Source organism: Vicia villosa, linkage group LG3, assembly GCF_029867415.1.
Source record: "Vicia villosa cultivar HV-30 ecotype Madison, WI linkage group LG3, Vvil1.0, whole genome shotgun sequence".
Classification (NCBI taxonomy): Eukaryota; Viridiplantae; Streptophyta; class Magnoliopsida; order Fabales; family Fabaceae; genus Vicia; species Vicia villosa.
The window spans coordinates 187,740,557-187,743,116 of NC_081182.1; the positions used below are offsets into that span (position 1 = coordinate 187,740,557).

The 2,560-nt window shown below is 23.1% G+C and overlaps 1 long non-coding RNA gene across 2 annotated transcripts; it reads right to left on the minus strand.

Moving 5' to 3' along the window:
• Positions 1–1,251: 1,251 nt before the first annotated feature.
• LOC131657020 (uncharacterized) lies at positions 1,252–1,627 on the minus strand. 2 transcript variants are annotated; one of them, XR_009300429.1, is made up of 2 exons: positions 1,555–1,627; positions 1,252–1,454 (listed from the first exon to the last, which is right to left on the minus strand). It is a non-coding gene; the product is annotated as an uncharacterized LOC131657020 (long non-coding RNA). The 2 variants fall into 2 exon arrangements; XR_009300428.1 differs by having other exon boundaries at positions 1,252–1,457.
• Between the last annotated feature and the right edge of the window lie 933 nt (positions 1,628–2,560).

The following is a 2,560-nucleotide window of genomic DNA, read 5'->3' on the forward strand; positions in this document are numbered from 1 at the left end:
TTTCCTCCAACACTTAGAAGAATTCTCAAGACAGCATTGTTCCTTAAAAATGTCCAACTTTGAGGCCACTTCTAATCACGATCCTTTGAGAATCTGAGAAAACACCAACCATGAAAGGTATATTGGATGTTTAGGGCTTTCCAAAATGTACTAGAACTCCTTCATAACATTTGTGAGCTATGAGATTCTGAGAGAAGAAGATGGACCTCCATTATTGAATTATAGGTCATTCTTTTGAAAACCTTATGATCCAATCTTCATGCCATACCTTGTGTTCTTTCTTTGCAGACCTCTAAACCTCCAAAATCTATCCATAATCAGAAGTTTACGCAAGCTTTTGAAGCATTTTCCAAGAGATTTGATCATTAACCATTGATTCATGCTATTTCAAGACTAAAGGCAAGACTTCCATTTTAGAAAAGAAGCTACCAAAACTTTGTCTTGAGCCCATACCTTATTGCTTCTGCACCCGAAAGCACATCAAATTAATAAGATTTCAAAACTATATTATATCTTTTTAATTTGGTCATAACATTGACTAGACATATTATATACATGGTTAAGTTCCTAAATTTATTTATAAATTGTAAATGAGTCACATGCTATTTATAAATAGGTTTCTAAAGTATATTTCTCAATTCATTTACAAACTGTAAATATATCATAGTTCTTGTAGTTTACAAATATGTTTCTAAAACTAATTCACATAATTAATTTACAGTTTGTAAATAAGTTTTTAAACCACTCCAAGAGTAAGTTATCAAGACTTACTCCTCATCATGACCATTGATTCTTCTGAATCTAATGGTTAAATTTAATGATTATTATTTTTCTCTCTCCACATTTAATTATTTATTAATTTTAACCATTAGATTGAAAGAATCAATGGTCATGATGAGGAGTAAGTTTTGATAACTTACTCTTAAAATAAGAATATCCCTTATATATATATATATATATATATATATATATATATATATATATATATATATATATATATATATATTAAAACACTAATAAATAAATAAATCGCTTTACTTCAATGGTGTATATTTAAAAATTATAAAACATAATAATTTTTCTTTGTATATCAACTATAATTTTGACCAATAGTGTATATTATTTTGAATATAACATTTTCAATTTTAGAACTATATGTCCTATCTTAAAGTTGAAGAAGTCATTCTTCCAACTTTACTTCACAGCTCAAACTAGACATCAAATGTCAATTTCAAACAAGAAAATAAAATATTTGGAAGAAAATTTGACATATTTTTTATTTCATATTATTACATAATTATAATAATGTAATTTATTTCAAGGTTTATAGCAACAACAATCTCCTTCAAAAGTACATGAACCAACTTCAAATCCCTGCTGAATGCATCTTTTTTCGCAATCTCCACAATCCCCAAAAATGCATTTTGATTGAAAGTTATCAACTTGGGTTGCTCCTGCTACAAAAAAAAATTTTCAAACTCAAAACTCCTATTAATATTTTTAAAATGAAGTAAAAAATAGAATTTAAGGGAGAAAAGTTCTTATGTTTCTTACCTGAAGATAGAACCAACGCAATGCATATAAGTCCCAAGAAAAAAAGCTTGCAAATGTGCATTGCCATTTTTCGTCAAGATTTTATCTTGCATAGCAAACTTGAAGTTCTTTATATAGTACTCATTTCATAAAAAAATAGAGAATTAAACTCTATTATTAATTATTCCCTTTTATATAAGAAAAAAGTTTATTTTTTAGATTAATTGAAGAAAGGTCCTTTTTTTTTCTTTAATTGAAGAAATGATATATTTGAAATATATATATTTTAAATACATTATTTCTTCAATAAATCTAAAAAATAAATTCTTTCTTATATTAAGGATCAGACATAATATTTATTATATAGTATATATAAATTCAAGGTTAACATGATAGTTACGCTAGGCACATGTCATTTTAATAGCAACTTAAGCACAAATCATAATTCTACTTTTTACTAATTTCACTCTTTATTAAAATAAATAAAAATAATAACAATAATAATAACATAATATTCAACAACCATAATTAATATTAATAATGTATAATACTATAACATTTAGTTTATAATAATGATAAAAATAATAATAATATATTATCCGACTACTACAATTATAAATAATAATATTAATAATAATACTATATTATATTCAATTACCACTATTAAAAATCTCCAAATAAAAATTATTATTAAAAGATCTTCCTTTTATAAATATATATATATATATATATATATATATATATATATATATATATATATATATATATATATATATATATATATATATATATATATATATATATATATATATATATAAACCTCATTGAATACAAAAATTTATAAGTTGTCACCTCTGTCCAAGAGATATTTATATTTGAAAATCTGATTTATGATTATAAAATATTAACTCTCAACCATAAATTAAAAAAAAAAAAAAAGTCAATTTTTTTTTGACAAAAAAAACCAAATTAATTATTACTAAAAATGAAAGCAATAACAAATGTAACCTATAATATTATATTATCA